The sequence below is a fragment of the Corvus kubaryi genome, unplaced genomic scaffold (genome assembly GCF_017639235.1).
Source record: "Corvus kubaryi isolate FWS band 111438036 unplaced genomic scaffold, C.kubaryi_AGA036_p1.0 68, whole genome shotgun sequence".
NCBI lineage: Eukaryota > Metazoa > Chordata > Aves > Passeriformes > Corvidae > Corvus > Corvus kubaryi.
The window spans coordinates 17,112,489-17,133,501 of record NW_024582056.1 but is presented as its reverse complement, the minus strand read 5'-3'; the positions used below and the strand labels follow the sequence as shown (position 1 = coordinate 17,133,501).

The following is a 21,013-nucleotide window of genomic DNA, read 5'->3' as shown; positions in this document are numbered from 1 at the left end:
GCTGTGTGAGATTTTGACATTCTGGCATGCAGATTCAGAAATGCTATGAAGCAGGAAGCTCAACACAGTCTCAAAATTACTGCAGGTAAAGATAAACCATAATCAGCATTCAATTCACCAATTTTGATAAAACTTTGAAAATGGAATTGCCATTCTAGCTTGCCTTTAGTCCTTGCTCAACAAATAGTAGGGGTATTCTTTTCCCTTGCTCTGTGTGGGGTAATAAAAAAGAGATGTTAGCTATCTCCTTTCTTTGGGAAAGCCAACGGTGAGAAAACATCAAAAGCTTCTGAGAACATGCAACCTCAGACTTGAATTTCAGTGTGACAATTTCTTATCTGGAAAAACCCTTTTTGAATTTTCTGAATATATACATGAAAGCTATTACAGGAAGGTGGGGGGGAATAATGAGGAAGCAATAGAGACAAACTGATTTGAAGGTTTTCTTAAGATACATTTTTCCTGTGAAGTTTCCATGCCTTTCCTTTCCCTTAAGAAATATATTAGTGGTATCAATGGTGAGAGTAGTATTTGAGGTGAAGCTGTTTTACTGCTTTAAAAACACCACCACCACCAAACAGCATACAGATAAATTCAGAATAGTTTCAGGGAAAAAACAGGAGTGAAAATTCAGGAGCTCTACTACTACAGAGCTTGTAGGGAGCCTTAGAAATTTCTGGTGTTAATTGGTCAATGTGTTGTTTTATGCCAAAACCCATAATATAATGTGCTGATTTGTTGGAATTTGGATGTGGTAGGAAACACTTGTTTGTTAAAATCCTTGGCTCAGGATGGACAGCACATGGTGTCAGAGATAAAAGAGGATTTTAAAAAGTGCCCATCAGTAGCAGAAGGTACAAGTAAGAAGGCGGAGGTAGCTCTATTTCTCATAATAGCAGATTCTGAAGCAGCAAATTTTTTTCATTTTTTAGCTATCCCAGAAAGAGGAGGCTGACTATGAAACTGTATGGCAGAAATCTGAGGAGTATTGTGTTCCATCTGAAAATACATGAATACATACAGAGAAAGATGAATTTTAGCAGAGATTGTCTGAATGAGAGAAAAACATAGAGGAGTTTCTGACTAAGACTGAAGAGCTAGGCTTGCAATTTTGAGTACCTGTATCTTGAATAAGATAACAGATCTTGAGGAGACACAGAATTAAGCTATGATTAAAGCAAATAGAATTTACCAATCAAAACAAGCAATGTAATACGAGCCTTTAATTTGTGGATGGTTTGCAGTCTGGACATGACAGAAAATCCAAAACATTAAAGGAATGGATGGTTTAGCTAGAAAGGCATGAAAACCTCAAAGATAGACTTCACAAATAAATACCACAAGAGCAGCACAAGCTGAAAGCAAATGGGACTTTTCTTATTCCTAGCAATACTTAACCCCCTGATTCTGCGATGCCATGTTCCCCCTGTTCCCTGCCCTAGCCTTGGCCACTCCCTTGGTTTCTCCCTATTGGCTCCTGTACCCCAACCCCGCCCAGGGACTGCCCCTGGGCCCGGACAAAACCACCCTGCACCCGGACCACAAGGTCTCTCTGCCTCTGAGAGCGCTGGGATGAGATGTGATTAAAGCCATCTCAAACCCTCATGAGAGACCCTTCTCTGCCTTCTTTACCACCACTGCGTTGTAACGCTGCTGGCTGCCGGAGCCAGATGGCAGGGCTGTCCCAAATGGACTCTGGGATGCAACTGATCGCATGGCCCTAGGAAACCCTCGCTGAGCTCTCAGGGAGCAGCAGGTAGGCAGAGTCCAGCAGTTACAACAGGAGACTAATTAATGAGCTGTCAGAAACAGTTACTTCCCAGTTGAAGGAAAAGCCGTAGGTGGCAGAAGGTAAGGAAGTGAAATTAAAGACTTAGGGAAGGAGGATTACCCCACTGCGTGAATTTTTTTTCTGGATGTATGGGTAAAGGAATTCTCAAAGATACAGATTTTAATAGTACAAGGGAAACTTAATATGCCTTCCTGTAATAAAAAGAGATGATCCCTTAGCCTATGCCTGAGTTTGTTAAGACCAAGATATCCCACAAGACCTCTAATGTATTTGTACAGCAGCATTTTTTCTTCTTTTGTTTGTTTGGGGTTTTTTTTTGTTTGGTTTTTTGTTTGGTTTTTTTTTTTTTTTTTTTTTTTTTTTGTTTGTGTTTGTTTTGTTTGGGGCTTTTTTGGCAATAAAGCAGCTCAAGGCCTTTGACCCTAAGTTGGTTTGATACAAACAAAGACTGGTGGTCTTTGCCGTAGGTTTCGGAGTCACTGGATAATTGCTGAAGTTAGGATAGGAGTGTTCCTGCTTTGACAAGTACAAAGCCCAAGGAAGTGGCATGGGGCTGGGCAGGATGAAATACAAATCAAGGCCAGTAGATGAGCAAGGTCATTGCAAGGGAAGCTCTCACGGCTTCTGTCACCTTTGCATCAGTAGCTTTACCTGGATGCCTTCCTTGGGTCCATGGACACAACCAGGGCTGCTTCTCCCCTCCTGTACATCATGCCTTATTTCTTCCAAACAATGCAGGATCTAGAAAGAGGGGACATTTATGGCTACTTCAGTATGTAGGAAATGGCATAAGGTCTTTGTCAATACAGACCTTCTAAGAGAGTAATTTTCTTTTGCAGAATTAGTGGTATATACCTTTAATGCTGATTTCAAGGTGTTTTGCAAACAAATGTTTTAATCAGGAATAGGGTTTTAAAAATACTGGGACAGCAAAGTCTATGAAGAATTCAAAGCAGCAAAAAATATTTCTTCATGCAATCTGAAATCAAGCTTCAAACCTATGGCCACCACAGAAGGAGTCAATGCCAGGACAATATCAAGGTGGGAGCGAAGGTGCATATGGCTTTCGGCTACCTTGTGCTAGTCTGAATCTTCCATCCTGTATTGCTGCTATAGAATGGAGTTTGTACTGTGGCAAACAGGGGAGTACTACACTGGTTTGGAGAACTTTGAATAGTCTTATGTCAGGAGAGAACAGACATTCCTTAGGCAGTGGCCTGTACACAGGAGGGATGCAGGCCACATGCCTTCCAGTTACAAATGGGTTGGTGGAAATTCAGCAGGCTTCTACTGCAACCTGTCTGTGCTCAGATGTGAGCCAGTCCTGTGGTCAATCTTTTAGCAAGTCAGTGGGGGACACAGCCATGGAGCTGAAGAGCCCAGAGGTGGCACATCTGGGATGGATCACTTCTGAGCAGTTATTGGTAGCAAACAAAAGCAATCAGACACAACGTTGTGGGGAGCACAGCTTGCAAGGGCTGGGGCCATATTTCAGGTTATTAACATCAAGAATAGCTTTAGTTAGTAATTCAGTCCTGATATAATTTAGAAAATGCCAGGAGTGCCCAGCAAACTTGAAAAAAAGCCTGAAATCTTGTTAGGTTGCTGGAGGAAGATGGACAGATCCAGGCAGGAAGCAGGTGTCCCATTGCACAGAGCTGTACATAACTAGGGTTTTGACCTAAAATAACAAACTGACGATCTGCATCATAAAGGCAATCCAATCTCCAGTTCTGACTCATTGATCTCACTTTGTATTTAGCATAATGACAATGTGAGGCATTTTAAAGGGCTCTTTTTCTCATTTGGATTTTAACTTCTGAATGGAGGGTGAGGTCCCACTGTCCTCAAGGTCCCCTTGCCCTTGAGGATGTAAGGCAAAGGACACAAACTGAAACATGTGAAAATCCTCCTGGACATCAGAAAATACTATGGTTTTTTTTTTTTTTTTTTTTTTTTTTTTTTTTTTAGATGATTTTATACTGGAACAGTGTTCCAACAGAGAAGCTGTGGAGTCTCCATCCTTTGAGATGTTGCAAAACCATGTGGACACAGTCCTGGACAACCAGCTCTAGATGGCCTTGCTTGATTCATGACATGAGTCAGAAAGCTTGAGGTCAAGTTAGAAATGGAGCACCTATCTCCAGTCTATCACTTGATCTAAGCTAGGAGTAGTGCTTCTTAAACCACTGCTGTGCCACTGCTACAAGTAATGGGTTTTCTTAAGCAAATTCTATTCAGACTCCAGATAATTATGTTATTGCTGCAACTGGTTTTGGGTTTTTTTCAAAATTATGATTCAAACATTTTTTAACCCACATATGTGTTTTTCTGAAATTACCTCAGCTCCTTCAGTTTATACACCTCAGTCAAGTGTAAAATTAAACAAAACCAGGGGGAAAATTATGCTCAAAGAAAGAAAAACACATCTGGAAAAATAAGTCACTGTGTTGTCTTAATGCATTGTAGTCAAAGGCTGAGAAGTGTAAAATAGAAATCCCATTCCATTTTGTGAAAGCTCTTCTGCTGGCAGAGGTGAAACTAATAAGGCTGGTAAATCTTTATGATAAATATTTAATAAAACTTCAGAGGTGTATGATTTACTGCATTATCATTCCTCAAAGAAAGGAAATAAGTAAGACCCTATACTTGCAAAGACCGTGCGTTTCTTTCAATAATTACAAACCACAAACCTCCCCACTGGTCACAATTGTGTGGGTGTGAAATAGAATTTTCCTCTATTTTTTAGTCATCTGTAACCCATACCTGGCCAGTACTCCCTAACCAAAAATGCTGAAAAGTGATGAAAATTTCCCCAAATTGGAAGGGAATGAGAGGAAGTTTCTTGGTGGAGAGGACAGCTCGCTGTAAGTCATAAATCATACTGTTCCTCTCAAAGCAGTCAGAGTTCATAGACCCAGCACAGGTCCTCATTCCTGTTTTAATGGATATTCCCCATGCATGAGAACATAATTTGTCTAGGTAACATCATTTTACTCATTTGATGTGTATATAAACCTGTACACTTTATTGCATGTAATCAAAGAAATCAGTGAGCATATTTATTAAAAAAACCTACAAGGTTCTATATCTCTGAGTAAAGATGTTAGAAGTTGCTGTTTTAAGCTTCATTAAGATTTTTATGAAACAGAAAAGTGCTTCTGGCATTGTATGGTTCTGAGAAAATCTTTGATATGCATGTTAGCATCAATTTATGGGTAGGTTTATGTGCCTGTATAATTAAAGGGATATTTCATATGCTCTTTTGGAGGGGAGAGTCTGTTTAAAAGACTAACAGGGAATTTTGAAGGGAGTGAAAGATCATTTGGTACCTTTGCAAGACAGTGTACTTAAAAGACATGGATCTTCACAGATCCATAGTGATTAAGCACATGAAATTGCCAAAAGTGCAGTGATTCATTGTACTGCTTTCCCCCTCCCCCTGCCATGAATTTCCATGGGTTGATTTATTGATTGGTTTTAAGCCCATTAATGAAGATATTTGAAAACTGATGCCTTGTGTGTATTCACATAGTATGTCTTAACTAGGACTGAACTCCCACAAAAAAATCATCCTCTAGTTACTTTCCAGGAAGATAAGGTTTATCACATTCCTAAACAGTCACAATGCTGTGGAGAAAATAAAAAATACTGTAGAAAAAAAGAAAAACTTAAACCAACAGCCACGTATTTCTTTTTTCTATCACCATGTTGATGGGGGACAAGATTCTATTCTGCTACAACCTTGAGATACAGAGAGAAAAATATGGGAACTATAAAAATAATGCCAAGTGATGTTTTCTCCCAAATTCTGCAATAAATATACTGGTTGTGGAATAGCTGGGTGGGACAAGGACATGTACAGTAGTCATCTGCTGTTAAAGAAAAATCTATTTTTATCCTATAGAATGGAGAAACTCTTCAAGAATAGTTCATCTGTGTGAAAATACAACACCGGAAAGCCTACCAAGCAAGGTCTGTACATCCTAAAATGCTTTGCTAAATAAATTCAGCCCTAGGGTGTCTACAGCACAGAATAGCACAGGGCATGAATGAGCAGTAAGTCATTTCCTTGTGTTTATCTGGCAGTGTCACCACCCCTATCCTGTTCCAGACAGTTTTGCACATCATGTTGGCACAAAGAAGGAAACAGAAAAGGTGTAAAAGAAAACTTCCAAAAACTTTTCCTGGTTTAAGATGTTGAAGACCCAGGCCTAGGCTTTCATGAGAATACCAGATTAATTGGACTCACAACTGCTCTTTTCCCCTTTTCCTGAAATTTCTTAGAAAATGTGTTCCCTTTGCTAATGCATAGATTTTGTTTCAGCTGTTAAAACTCACATTCTAAGCTTAAAAATAAATATCAATCTATGCTGGCATTTGCGACAAGGCAGAGGTTTTGGAACAATGTTACACAGAGTTTTTTTTAGCATTGAAGCAAATCTTCCCCAAGAATTATGATGAAATGGAGGGCTGCATTCAGCAGCAGAGAGTCACTAATGACCATTTCTGTCCTCACCAGTAAATAGCACAGCAGTTAATGGAAATTACTTTTGAGTATTTCTCAAGACAGCTGAATGAAGAAACCAGCCAAAGACACATTTAAATCTCCTCTTGCTTAATTAACATGCATCTGGCAAACACATAACACTGTAAATACCATATTATCTCGGATACTGTAAAAGAAGAACAGTGAATGGATTGATACTGATACAGATAGGGAGATAAATTAGCTTGATAGATGGTCTCCTGGTGTTTGTCACTCCCAACCACCGTAATTACAACTACATTTAAATACTTGGCAGTATGCAAATCACAATTTAAAGTAAATAGCTTAAAATACATGTGTCTGAAGTATTGGTTCAAACCATATTTCAAGAGAGAGATGGAAAGGAGAGAGGAGATTTGATGCATTCTCCAAAAATCAATTTGTTTTACAAATTTGAGAAAATATTACTGTAGGGAAAGCAATATGATAGTGCCTCTTTTTGCTTTTTTTTTTTTAATAGTTTCTTCTTTTTCTAAGTGTGTATGTCTAAGGCAAATCCTCAGTAGTTTCACAGAAAATTAATTCTTTACAGCCTTTTTGATTAAGCACCTGTAAAACTGAAATTTCCAAAATAACATTGCTTTCAGAAAAACAGGTCTGTGATTGCTTAACATAAAAAAACCCTTCAGATGTGACCTCCAATGCAATGTAGAACTGCACTGATTTTCCAGTCCAACATTGCTGAAATGCCCTGGGCTTTAGGAGAATTAAGTATGCCCCAGCAAAGCTGGGATGGTGCCTTTTTTGGAAGATTGTACCATGAGTTTTAGTCCAGGTATGTTGTGAGGAACGGAGCTGAAAACTTACCTCTGGCATGGTGCTCACAGTGGTGTGACAATTAGCTGTGTGGTTGGAAGAAGTCCTGAGAAAAGGAAGGACTTGACTTGAAAAGGTGCTGGGCATTCCCAAATCACATGAAACATTGCCTACAGATGGGTGTAGGTGCACTGACTAAAAGTTTGAGATGAGACTAAGCAAAACCATAGCCAACCCTGAATGACATCGTTCAGAAGAAGGAACAGACAGCTTCCATAAAAGTAATTTTAAAAAGCTGTGTGCTCTTTGTGGACCAGAATGGACATAAAAAATTGCTGGCTTCTATTTGGTGATTTTCTTTGTGTCTACCAAACTGCTTTGAATGCAGAAGTCCTTCTACCATTTATTTGTGTGTAGCGTCCATAAAAATGGAAAGATCTCAAGACCTTCTTATTGTGGGATTCACAGTATATCTGAAGAGCATGTTGGTAGGTACAGTGTGATGACTATGACAGCTTTTGAGACCTCCTCCCATGTCCCTGTCCAGAAATTCCAGGCAGTGCCTTCCTCTGGCTACAGATCCTACAGACACCCCTCTGACCTCCCCTTTCTCCTCTTATTCTGTAAACACCTTGCTGTACACACACAAACTGTGCTGCCATACTGATTGATGATCCAGTAGATGACCCCCAAGCTCCAGCCTGACTAAATAATTGTTTGGGGCATAGTGACATTGGATGAGTGCATCAGCATCAATAGGTTGACCATGTCTGTGGGACTAGGAATGCCATTCCCATTGTATTTTCCCATCTGCAATAACACACTTTTGATATGCTGTTTTCTTCCACCTCACACTACCTAAAATTTCTTTGTGTCCTCTGCTGGGATATTTTTTCACCTCCTCCTCTCCAGTAGAGAAGCTAGAGATTGAGTCATCTCCAGTCTCCAAAACTACCTCTTCCTGTAGCTGATATCAGGACAGGTGTAGACAGATTTTTTTTCCACAGGATTTGCAATACATTCACTTTTAGAGTATGCAGTCAAAGCCCTGACAGATGAAGTCCTTTTGTAAAAGGGAAGGCCAAGAATCACGGCTCTGGGGCAGTTCATGTAACTCTCTGACCCATAATTGAAGACCCTGTGGCCCTTGCTTCTCCTAGCTCATTAGTAGTCTTCCAGATTCCCATGAGAGTTTGGATTGCAAAAGAGCTAGGTGCTGAGAAGTTTGCAGGCCAGTAATCCTTGAGCTTCCAGGCTTCTGGCTCTCCATCATTTTGTTGGAAGGTGATCAAGGCTCTTTGACAGCTGCCTGACCAGCATGCTATAGGTAAGGTGGGAATGCAAGGTCTTACAGAGGTCTTCTTCACTCAGCCTTCCAGGGACTCTTCAGAGAGAACAAGCAAACAAACTAACAGAAGGTAAATACTTAGCTTCCGGTAGGAAGATCAAGACAATTGTACTGGGTTGACCCTGGCTGGATTCCAGGCACCAAAGCTTGTCTCTCACTCCCCTCCACAGCAGAACAGGGGGGAGAAAATATAATGAAGGTTTCATGAGTTGAGAGAAGGAGTATGAGAGATCACTTACCAAATACCGTCATCACAGGTAAAACAGGTTCAAATTCGAGATATTAAATGAATTTATTACTAACAAAATCAGAGCAGGATAATGAGAAGTGAAAGAAATCCTTAAAAACACCTTCCCCCATCCTCTCTCCCTCCTTCCCTCCCTCCCTCCCAGCTATGCCCCCTTCCCTGGCACTGCAGGGGGACAGGGAATGGGGATTATGGTCAGGTCACTGCACGTCGTTTCTCCCACTGCTCGGGGTGAGGAGTTCTTCCCCTGCTCCAATGTAGGGTCCCTCCCATGGGAGACAATTCTCCATGAACTTCTCCAATGTGAGTCCATCTCACGAGCAACAGATCTCGGCAAACTGCTGCAACCTGGATCACTCTTTCATGGACTGTGGGTGGATCTCTCCATCCCTGTGGATCTCCAAGGGCTGCAAGGGCAGAGTTGCTTCACCATGGTCTTTACCACGGGCTGCAGAACAATCCCAGCTCCGGTGCCCAGAGCACCTCCTCCCCCTCCTTCTCCACTGACCTTGGTGTCTGCAGTGTTGCTCTTCTCAGATGTTCTCACCCCGCTGTTCTCTTGCCACAATTACAATTGTGCAATATCTTTTTTTTCCTTCTTCTTAAATATGTTATCATGGAGGTGTTATCTCCATTTCTAGTTGGTCTGCCTTGACCAGCAGTACTGGGACTACCAGGGATTGGTTATATTGGACATGGAGGAAGCTTCTGGCAGCTTCTCACAGAAGCCACCCTTATAAGCGCCCCCACTACCAAAGCTTGGCCGTGCAAACCCAATGCAACAACAAAAATCAGCTCCTGTCTAAAATACAGTTACACAGATGTGCTCCTTTAGAACACCTCACGTAAGGAAGCAGTGAAGCAGAAGTGACCACAGTGTTGGTAGCATGGGAACTATCTCTGTGCCCTCATCACCACAGGGCTTAGCTGCATCATCCCACTGCTGGAAAAGCACATTTCTGACAGACCACTTTGCCTTTCCTCAATTAAGTGGAGTAAATCTACCACCTCCTCCTGCACTGAGACTGCATCATTGTTGCAGTGGAATTCTGAGTTGAGCCAAGACAGAGGCCAGAATTTCTATCTATAAACAATGGACTGACACTGTTTTCAGGGTTTCTTTTGTTCCTAGTTTATTTAAAAGTCTAATTTGCATTGTTTTTGACTCTGCTGACTAGAGGTTTTTCATCATGTTCCTGTTTCTTCATTTTATATATTTCCTACAACTCTTACTTTCTAACTTATATTATTTATATTCATTTCATTCTGGTCACAGAGAAATGTGCCTCACTTAAAGGCTTACTTTCACTAAGTAAATGCTTATTTCATAAATATTAAACAGAGGAATGAAGAGTATTCTCATCAAAACCTTATTATGAGCACTATGTTGAGAGTTTACCCCATGCTTATACACATTTTAAAATAATGAACCACAGTCAGAACACTTTGAACATTTGTGGATAAACTCCCCATTTCATTTCTAAAATACATATACATACATATATAAATTAAATACAATTTTGTACCTGCTTTTTTCCATTATTAAGTTGCTTTTATAAGCAGTGTGAATATTTTTCCACTCTTTTAGACTGTGGATTTTGAATATAATGTGAAGTAGTTCCACTCATGTCTCAGATGCTTCCATTTATGTTTTTTTTCTCAACTGATTTGACTCATAGCTATTTTCAGCATTTCTACGTTGGGCCTATTAAAGCACCAAGTCTAGAACATACTGGTTACACAGTTATGCATTCTGTTTCCACATAAGAAATATAAATCAGACTCTATCACTCCCACTGAACTAGGCGTCACCAGCCTGATAATCAAGCAATTTCTGTAGTATACAATGTCCCCAGGGTCAAACATAGTTATAGGTCAGGAAATATTCACCTCTAGTTTTACAAGTTCCAGGGGCAGAAGTGTAGTTTTTGCTGAAACATCTGCTAGATGAAGAGAAAGGATGCACAGTAATTAACTTTCCTCCCTGCATGTTATTAGAGAATACTTTTGGAACTCACTCTGCACTCAGATTTGATGGAAGGAAGAACATGCTCACTTTATCCATATCGTGATATTTCTGTTGGAATGGTGGTACATAATGATTGAAAACTTTTTAGTTTCAGGCATTCAATGACTTGGGAGCGCTGAATGATCAAGAGCACCCTTCTTCTGTTGCTTTTGCTGTTTAATCCCTTAGAAGGAATATATTAGAATATATCAAGTTTTTAAAAATTTGATTAATATACCCCCTTCCTGCTTCAGTGAATAACTGAAATATGTGCTCATAAGGAAGCATTCTGAATATCTCTCACCTGTTGCCCATACATCAGCATATAAAGAGTCTTCATTTCTTCTGGTCTTTTGATTTATTATGTCTTCAGCATTTAGATTTTAGACTAAATAGGAGCTGATTTTATTTCTGTCTCCTTTTGCCCACATACCACCAGTGGCTGTAGCTAGGCTGTTCTCTTGAAGATAATTTCCTGTGCCAAGTAGACCATCCTGCTTGGTTGCCTGTACACATAGAAGGGAAAATGATGTTCCACAAACCCCAAATGTTCTCCTTTCCCATATATTAAAATATGAGACAGTGCTGCTTTACCCAAAAGTCATAAATATAAAGAATCTTGGCATATATGTATGTTATTTCTACTAATCTGCGTAAATGTGTGACTTTAGATATGTATTTCTTGTGCTCCCCTAATATGTATTATAGAATCATAGAATTATAGAATGCCCTGGGTTGGAAAGGACCTTAACGTCAACTAGGTCCAACACCCTGCCATGGGCAGGGACACCTTTCACTGGACCAGGTTGCTCAGAGCTCCATCCAGCCTGGCCCAGAACACTTCCAGGGATGTTCCACCCCCAGCTTCTTTGGACAATCTGCTCCAGTGTCTCACCACTCTAACAGTAAAGAATTTTTTCCTAATATCTAATCTAAAGCTAATGTCTTTCAGTTTGAAGCCATTCCCCCTTGTCCTGTTACTGCATACCTTTGTAAAAAGTCCCACTCCAACTTTCTTGTAGGCTCCCTTCAGGTACTGGAATCTCTCCATATAATTTATGTCTCCAAGAAACAGGGGGATACTTGTATGCAAAAAGTGCAAATTGTGCTCCAAGAACTCAGTGAACTGAGCAAAAAGGGCACACATTTAAGACAGCAAACACTACATGGAGAACACATTTAAGATACTAAGCTCATATATTTCTTAGAAACCAGAATGTTTTATATTTAGGATTTTTAAATTAAAATATTCTTCAAGCTGTTTACAAAATGTCTTCCTAAAAGCAATGAAGTCAGAGAGAATGGATAATGAAGATCAGAGACACACAGTGTTCCTCTATGTTGACAAAATGTTAAGCTAAAACTAATTTAATTCACAATAGCATACTGTCTTTGTTCATGAAAACACCTTAATGATTTGGCATTTTTGTATTTCTTCATAAAATAAAGATCCTTGCAAAATTCCAATTACTGACTCTTGAAAGATTTTCATAGCGCAGCTCAGATAGATTAACATTGATGTTTTATAAAATATTAAGCAGTGGTAGTGAAATTATGTAACATCTTGCAGTCTGGGGGCTTTCTTGCACGGCATTATTTTAAAATGTGTATAAACACAGTAAACCCTTAACAGTATGTAAAACGAGTTTTTGGTGACAATTTTACAATATATTTCAATCTCGATATTTATGAAATATGCGTTTACTCCATAAAAATAAGTCTGTAGGAAAAGCAGTGTGGTGCAGTGGCCAGGATGCAGACATATGAGTCAGAAGTTTGCATTCTATTTCTGGACGTGCCAGAAGGCTTTTCCTATAATTATCAGCATCTATATTTGTCTCTTTTTTTCTCACTCTCTTTTGTCATATATTTGGAAACTCACAAGAAAGACAAGAAATTATTTTAGAGAGAGGGTGTCACCATGCATTTTGGGTTGTATGCTGACACTTGGAGAAAGTAGCACAAGTTGCCTCAGTACTTTCAAATCTTGAAATATTATTCTTTTTTGAATCCTGTTCATTCAACTGTGTGCACACAGAATAATGGTATCAGTGAAGACACCCAACACACTGGCCAGAGATAAATATTTATGAAGATATTTAGCCAAAATATAGAAAATTCCCAATTTTACTCATGCAGTTCTACTGCATAACTGTTTTGGACAAAATCAATCAATTAACAAAGCAACCAGATTTCAGATGAAATTTTTCTTAAACCTGAGAGGCAAGTACTGGGATGTGGGGTTACCTGCAGGCTCCTTTACCTTCAGCAACTACTTCATGCCTTAAAAATTTTTATGCCAGGAGAATTCCAGGAACTGATGGTGCAGTATTTCAAGTGGGAATCTAAGAAAATATTCTATTCCTAAGTCTAATATTATAAAAGAATGTTTTCACCACTAGTTTAGAGAGGGAGAAATTTGTGTCCATTCTTATTCAGGATAGAATGAACTGCTGAAAACTCCAATGAATCCAATTAAATTCTGTTAAGGATTTTTACAAGGTAGAATTCATTCACCATAAAGGAAGTCATATGATTATGATTTTTAAATGGAATATCTGGTGGCACGGGAATAAAAATCAAAATAGCAACTAAAAGCAATAAACTGCATGGTGCTAAACTGAATAAAATATAAAAATCTCTATGACATTACAACAATGAAATATCTTTCCAATGATGCCAACACAACAAGATCCACATTATAACCGCTGTTGCATCAAATAACACAATTTATTGAGGCAATTTGTCTTCAATCTGTGTTGTATGAATAATATATCAATAAAAAGATAGGCATAGGCAGCATAGCTTTAGCTATATGTTGGAAATTTTAAACATCTATATTAGGACAGAAGAACCAGAAAGGAATAACTTACAGTGAAGCATTTGAATAGCTTGATTCACCTTTGGTACACTAACCATCACAAGCAGCACAATTTCGAAGATATTAGTATTAAAATCAAATTTAGTTACATAGAGTAGAGCACAGAAAGGAAGACCAGAGCAAATTTACATAATCTGTCAGGATTTTATTGCACTTAATTACCAGTTCTCAAGTATTCACACTAGAAGTAGGCTTTCTAATGTAAAATGTTAGATTTACCACCTGTGTTCCACATGACTAGGTTTTCTTTTCAGTTTTTTATTGTAATTTTTATGTGCAACTGGATTTGGTGTCTGCCATGCAGCTTGAAATTAACACATGCTCCATTTATATTCAAGGTACTATTCAGGTTGCTGGACCTAGTTCTTCCACTGGAGATCCTTAGTGATGCTATTATAATGATCTTGATTGTTGCTGAATACTTTTCTTTCATGAAAATATATACACAACTGTTCTTATCAACCCATTTTATTCTTGTTTAGACTCTTTTGGAAAATGATTTTGTTTATCACTAATATAGCAACTCTGTTCAAAAGTAGATTTCTGTTTTGGTCTGTATTTTCTTCCACACTCTGAGTCTACTCTATTTTTCATTTTGCATATTAAAACAAGTTATTATTCTTTGCTGTGGCTCTACCCACCTCCACAAAGATCCCAAATTCTTCTTTGAACCTTTTCCTTTTTACTCCTGCAGTTGTAAGTACTCTAAACATACTGTATTGCTTAGTTGCTCCACTGTTTTATTATCTTTGCTTCTGTTTCTCTGTTTCCAGGTACCAAGTGTAGCTCTCCAGTGGTAGATACAGAATATTTTCTGTGGAAGCTCATGGAAAGAGCAAGAGTCAGACTTCTACTAGGATTCTCCACGGATGCCAAGCCCCAGCACTAAATGGGGCTTTGTCAAGTATGTCCATCTTCCTGACTGAAGATACACAGTACTTACAACACAAGGGTCGGAGTCAGTCGCTTCAGTCTTGTATTTCTCCACAGTAGGTCCCAGGTTTGAATTTCTAGATATATTTACACAGTTCACTCCATTATGGCAGCTGATCCACTGCATCCTTTTTGGCCTATTCTGACTTACTATTTGTAGGCTTAGAGTGCAGCTTCTTTTCTTCCTTCCTTTGTAGATGTGTGAGAAGGCTTCCTGTTTCTCCTGCTGATCTACCTCTACTTAGCAATTGCTGCAGTGAACAGGTAACACCTTCCAAAGAGATACTTGGCTTCTGCACCCATGTTTTGCTGTTCTTGTTATATTTACTGTTTTATGGATGAAAGAGCTTTAACTTCCTTTACCTTTCATCACATAATCTGCCTCATTTTCTCATAGCTAATAAGAAATGTCTATACTCTCATTAATAGTGATGACATAAGAGATTGTCAACTTCCTGCTGAACTGTATGAAAACATTTCTATGCAATTATTACAACCATTTCCTGAAACTCTGTGTCACCAAGCAGGGATCTGAATTTCTTTCTAAGGCTTTTGAAGTTCTGTTTTTAAAAATATTCAGCAGAGCTTTTATAAGGGCAATTCACTGTGGGTACGCCAGACAATGGAGCATTTAAAACTGTATTCTTTAGCAGAACATTAGAAGAACTCCTAACAAATCATATTGTGGTCCATTATTTGTCACTACCTCACTTGGTATGCCATATTTAGCAGATATTAATTTTACATGTGAGAAGCTATTGCAACAGCACAGCAGTAGCACTCAGAGTGCTATTTCTGGATAAAGAAAAAAACAATTTCAAAACAATATGTAATATTTTCCAGTGTAAGCAAATAAATAAATGCCAGCTCTTTACACAGATCTGAAGTTTCCTTTAATATGACTGAATTACAAGCAGAATTTCCATCTTCAGTGTCCTCCTCTCTTGAGTAATTTATCGTTACATGCTGTCAAGGTTTTTAGCTGTTCCACAGCACTTCAACTTGTTTACTTTATTGCATTTTTATTGCTTTCTGGAGAATTTCATTTTTCCTGTGAATGTCTCATATTTCTTCCCTTTGCTCTTTTTTTTCTCTTTACCTTTTGGATGCCACTCTTCTCAGCCTCTAACAGTGTAAATTCTTTCCCACAGTATATGTGAGTGCAAATTCTTATCCTGTGATGGGGTTTCGGTGTAGACATGCTCATTCTCTGAAAATAACCCATGCTTGGCAGTGCAAGAGTTAAGAAGCCCATATCTCTGTTTACAGCAACATTTAAAATTTGTATTTAAAAGAAAAAATATTTGCAGCAAGGGATGAATTAACATTTAAAGGTAATTACTTAGTTGTATTTTAGAGTAACCTTGATAATGAATAGATGTCACAATAAATTACATTTATTTTTAAAAAGAGTCAAACTACTCTTCATAGGGCGATAATGGATGCCTTTAATGACAAGTCATATAACATTTGCATTCACAAATGAATATTCATACTGCAAGTGTTCACAGATACTGCTAATATTTCACTTATTCTATGAGGGAGCAAAGTAATCATGTACCACATCTAGTGAATAATCAAAAAGCAAGTAGATCAGAGACAACTCAGGGGATGAAACTTTTTCAGATAAATCATTTGTTAAACAATTACAGCTAATGAGCATATTCATAAAAATCAGTCTATTCATTGATAATACATCAAGTGACTAAAAGTCTCTGTTTGATGGCTACATTATTTGCTATGAATAGATCATCCATCTTCAACTGTAAGGCTTTAATTTTTCTTTTAAAGTGTGAACAAATATGGCTGAAATTATCTCTGAAATTTGGAAAAACTGACCTTTTTTTCCTTTTTTTTTTTTGTGCCAACAGGTTTCCTACTTGACTTTGAAGAAATCATTTATAGTCAGAGCCTGCTGTACTGCTTCACAATGACCAAGATATCAGCACTATTTTGACACTATTTGTGGTTTTAAAGGTGTCCAGAGGTGTGAGATGTCCCTCTGTTGGCTGTGCAGGAAGGTGGGCTTGAGCTTCTTTCGGAAGAAACCTTTTTTAGAGCATGGCCACTGCCAACTGCTTGCTAGTGCAGCTGTCAGACTTGCAGCATATCCCATCTCTGCTCCCTTCTTGGAGAGCCAGCTGACATGGGCTAGATTACAAATCAGCAGGTAAGTGGTGTGGGGCTTCAGCAGGCTGGGTCTCCGGTTTGTGTCCCGGCCCCAAATTAAGATGGCAGCATTGGTGCGTGCTTAAATCCCAGCTTCAGCTGGAAGATGCATCCTGCTGCCTTCAACTCACTTTTCAAAATCATGTTCTTGTCCTCAGTTTCATCTGGTTTCTGTTAAGTGCCAGATAGAGAGCCATCCTAACAGCCAGAGCTGAAAGCCACATCCTTCCCAGTTCCAATGCTGCTAGCCTGTCTGCCACTTGCATTGAAACATCCCTGCAAGCCATTCCTTTGCACAGCAAATTAGTGGTGGACTGGGTGTAGCTAACTTGTTTGGAGCCCTGGAGCCAATGTGCATGAGGGGATAACAACAGGCAACACTAGCAGGAGAGCAGGGCCATCTGGGCACACACAGAGCCTTGGACTGAGAATCTTGGGTTGAGGAGAAATTAAAATGATTAAATGATTTCCAGCTGGGGGTCACTCCCTTCTTCAGATCCTACTGTAGCCTGGTTTGCAGATGTACTTCATATTTGGTATGCCAGGCGAATTGGTGGTTGTTGATTTTGAACATCTGCAGAGCTAGCTAATAGATATCAGCCTCTGTGAGAAGGATGGGATGTTCAGTACAGGGCTGAAGCCAGGGAGTGTAAAAGAGGTGAGAGTTTAGAACTTGAAATAAGCTCATCTGAACTGGAAGCAGCATACAAAGGACACAGAGTACTTGAGCCACTGTGGCTGGATACACCATGGGTTGCAGAATCCAGAAAGAACTGACACATGTTTGAAAGGTTCATAGCAGTGAGTTTGAACAGAACTATTGTCTGTTTGGATTGTATGACAAAATGGCAACAAGCACAATAAAAATATTTGAGATGTGTGTGGTGGGGGCATGGGCATTATAACAGGGTCCATGCGTTTGGCCTCCTAGGCATGGTATGTCTTTGCAGAAATGTTCGTGGGGAAAACAACTAAAAGCATAAAGTAAGTGAAAATGTGATAAAATATGACTTGATTCTGCTGACAATGTCTCACACTATAATGACTTCACACCCATCTTTGTTAGGGTATTGATTTTACAGATACTGCATTTTCTTTGTCTTTTCTTCACTCTGATGTCATGTATGAAGCTGTTAGTTTAACTGTAGTGTAGATGATGCAATTTTTATAGGAGAAGTATAAGATTAGTAAGGAAAAAAATAGAGAGGGAGCTCTACAATGTGCTGAAAGAGCATCTATCTGGCCGTAGAGTGATTACTCCTCTAAGATCAGTCTTGAGACAGAACTTATTAAATATTTTTATTAATGACCTTGACACCAAAAATGGCAGTGTGCTAAATGTGATAACAAGTAGTTGTAAGGCACTGACAATATTCAAGAAAAGTTAGAATATAATTCAGGGTACACTTCAGAATATCACTGACAACTGGAGTGGCACAGATAGGGTTCAGTACTGTAGAAGTGGGTTTTAGAGATGAATAACACAAATTTCATAGATAAATTTGGAACTTGTCAACTCTTAAAAACAGATGAGGATAAAGCAACAGGAAGTCTAAGTCCATTATGGGAATATATGAGACATCAGTCTGACATTCATAGTCTTAAAAATGTATGTGAAAGCTTAAGATGTAGCATCTCTAGTACAGAAAAGAACATATTAGTGCTAATGTCTAGGGCCAATTCTGCAGTATTTTGTTCTATTCTGGATGATTACATTTAATGAAGATGAATCCAGACTCAAACAGGTGCAGAGCAGGAGAATTAAAATGAGACGGTAATGGAAAACTTTACCTGGAGGAGGGGGATTAGAAGAGCAGAATTTATTTAGTTTAGAGCATATCTTATTTAGTTTAGTAAAAACAAAAAAGAGGACATGCTTGCAATTTGTAAGTAAATCAGCTAACATGGGATGTGGAATATTGGTACAAAGGAAAAGAGTATAAACTTATAAATTGTATCTGCTTAAGTTTGATCTAGGAATTAAAGGAGATATGGAGAAGGTAATATTTCGGTTTTGTCCAAAGTTTCTTCTGGTTTAGGAAGCAGTTTCCTACACTAAAATGTCATCTGGGCTGAAAGATCCCATTCCTTTGTTCCTGTGGGAAGGCACTAGATATAAAATCCTGCAGGACACCTAGTTTGGAACTGAAGAACATCAAGATATAGTCTGGGAAGGCAAGGACTTCTCACAAGGCTTTAGGGGGGATATTTCTGTGAGGTTCTGGCAAAGCTAAATAATTAAATACAGCACCTGTATAGAGATAACAACACATGGAAGGTCAGATCCTGGAAGTGTGGAGAAAAACTGAGACATGGTTGAGGAGCCTGGTTGTGTGCAATGAGGATGTCGATGAGCAACCTGAAGAAAGAAAAGCGCTGTGAACTAGGAACAAGAGGGGGGAAAGAAATAGGGACCAAGAAAGAATAGACTGTGGCCAGTGGAGCTCAGTTCTCCTCAGAGCCCAGAAAGGAACCGGTGATTCCTGAATCCTGCCATTCTTCTGTTGACACAAAATATCTGTGAAACCTTGAGTTGCTTCATGCTGGACTGCTGGTCTATATCTAATACTCCCTTAAACCCAGAGATCTGGGCAGCGTTCCCCATTATCCTGTCCCAAGTGGTAACCACAGCTGTCACTACAATGCTTATGATTAAAACCACTTATCTGGGTGATACAAAATCCCAACAAAAGCTAACAGTAGAATCACACCAGAAACTGACCCTAGAAAACCTGTAGTGACACAATGAATAGGTATTTCAGTTGCACTGAATTCAGGATCCTCTGAAAAAATCCTAAAGGTTGGGGAAAATCAGATGTAAGAAAAATTAATTATTTAATAAATAAAAAAGTTAGTTCCAGTTTAATTAATGAACTGTGGGAAATATCAATTTGTTCTTAATTGTAATTATATTAATTTAGGATAAAATGTTTCCTAGAAGACTAACAGAGTTGGGCATTCTGTTCCTATTTTGTTTTCAAAGTAAAACCTCCACTAAAATGATTTAGGTTTTAGTTGCACTATTTAATATTTAGATTTCTTGAGCACTACATTGTGTCCTTAGTTTAGGGCTCCAAAACCAGTTTTAATTAAAACCCGTACAATTTTCATGGGGCAGTTAAGTTCTATAGGTGACCCAAAATGAATGAAGTCTGGCAAAGAATAAGGTTACCTGCAACTTAGTTCAGGATTGTGTACAAACCTGCTGCAACATAAAATGGCCAGGATTAAATATAAAAACCAGATAATTGGAGGGATAAAAAACCACTGTAAAAAATTCTGAACATTCATTTTTTACTGCATTTTTATTCACTGCTTTAGAAAAATTTTGAGATATGTAAGGAAGTTGAGGTTTTTTTCCCACAGGGAAGGCAATACCATCAGGTTGGTAAATCTTCATAAATTTCAGCATGACTATAAATAGCCACAGGAGAATTACTGAATATATCCAATAAAACAATGACAGTTTATCATATGTCAGCATCTACCTTCCTTATATTTTCTGTCTTGTAAAGAAACACAGAAGTTTTAGCCAGGTAAAACTGACAAATTACTTGATGGCCATTTGTCCACGGGCACTTCACCCAGCAAGGCAATTTGTGCTGTTAGAGGGCAAAAAGAAATTAACATTTTTGAGATCTAAAGGAATTCTAACATTTCTGCTCAGGCAGACCAGGTTCTGATATTAAGAACCAACTTTATGTATTAATTTTCCTTTGAAGTTATTTAATCCCTTTTATAATCTGACTAGGACTTGACATCTTGCATAGAGAGTGTATTTTAAAATAATTTTAGTTTACTTCTATCTTTGCACTGTTGCCTTCCGTTTTAGTAATCTTCACATACTTATGTGAGACAGTTTTAATTTTTCTAGATAATTACCTGAAGCAGAATAAGAATATCTAGTTGCCAGGGGTACCCACATTACCTTTCTGTGATTAGAGGAATATTATGGATGTCCCCATTTTACACAAAAAAGGGTCTGTTATCCTTTTCTTCTTCAAACTTCCCTTTATGGAGAGAGACACTATTTTGATACTGCTGAACACAGAGACCACACCCTACACTTGTGTTTCTCCTGGACACCTACTCTCATGCAGTCTTGCTAGAATGGTTTTTTCAGCCTTTGATTAAAGCAAAGTAAAACTCAAAGGATCAAAGAGCAAATCAAAGCTGTTGCTGCTCTTATGCACAACAGACATCTGTCATCAGGGTTAGCACAGAAAGGAATAAAGTGTGCTTGTGAGTGTGGTACTAAAGGATGATGGAATACCATAGGGTGCCCAGGGTAGTGCTTATTCCTGAAGATTGTTACTGAAGGTGGGATATC

The 21,013-nt window shown here is 38.7% G+C and overlaps 1 long non-coding RNA gene across 1 annotated transcript; it reads left to right on the top strand.

Moving 5' to 3' along the window:
• Window positions 1–1,607: 1,607 nt before the first annotated feature.
• LOC121674523 lies at window positions 1,608–20,048 on the top strand. Its single transcript, XR_006019662.1, has 5 exons — window positions 1,608–1,756; window positions 5,700–5,767; window positions 14,355–14,570; window positions 14,712–14,778; window positions 16,386–20,048. It is a non-coding gene; the product is annotated as an uncharacterized LOC121674523 (long non-coding RNA).
• The last annotated feature ends 965 nt before the right edge of the window (window positions 20,049–21,013 follow it).